The sequence below is a fragment of the Amphiprion ocellaris genome, chromosome 5 (genome assembly GCF_022539595.1).
Source record: "Amphiprion ocellaris isolate individual 3 ecotype Okinawa chromosome 5, ASM2253959v1, whole genome shotgun sequence".
Classification (NCBI taxonomy): domain Eukaryota; kingdom Metazoa; phylum Chordata; class Actinopteri; family Pomacentridae; genus Amphiprion; species Amphiprion ocellaris.
In genome coordinates, this window is record NC_072770.1 from 23,725,937 (window position 1) to 23,726,890 (window position 954).

Sequence of the window (954 nt, forward strand, 5' to 3'; positions counted from 1 at the left end):
CTTTACTGTAATGTTCTCATTTCTTCATGTCTCCGAACCCTACATAGTTTCACTGAAGCAGACCTGTATGAAACATTACTTTAGTGCAAAAATCATATGCAGTGAAATTAGGATTTCAGTATTTATTTATTTATTTATTTATTAGTTCTTCTTAAGAGAGGATGCCGTGCACGTGTTGTCACCACGTGACCCCAATAGAAACTGCTGTGCTGCTCATGTTTTCTTCACCAGAAAACAGCTTGTACTGCTTTCAAATCACCAGCAGATGGCGCAGCTTCATCTAAACATCACCTACCATATGTCTGTGCAGAAGAAACTCTTGAGTGTTCATGCACAGATTCATGTTTGTGTCATTTTATCTTTATATATTCTGATATGCTAGATACATTAAAGTATTTAGGTTTTGCAGGGACACTGTTCCACAATACTTTCCCTAATAAGATTGTTTTAACTGGATTCTGTATTCACAGGACAATTAAAATGTGGAGTTAGACCAATAAACCCACAGGTGTCGGTGTCTGTCACAGGGTCTGAGACCAAATAGAGCCAGAACCCCACAAGGACCTATAGGTAGCTCTGCACCTGGTCCCATCTCTTGCTGTAGTTGTAAATTCACAGGCTGTAATTAAAGTGGCACTTGGTCCTCACACTTACACCTTGAACCCTTTTGAAAGGGAAGTGCAATAAGCAGATTAATTTATAGGCATTGTCACCCTACTCACTCCATACGCTACCATCTAAGAATAATCAGCATGGCCAAACTGGTCTTAAGGGCTGGCCACTTCCCAGAGGGCTGCCTGAAACTGTGTCAGCATGCATATTTATGGTAGCAAATATAGACAGACTCCTCTTCTCACCTCTGAGAAAGAGCTAAGATTAGCATCACCCTCTGCCCAGCATGTATCACTATCTGTATTTAGCCTGTTCCCCTTCTCATGCCTGCCCGGTCTCACT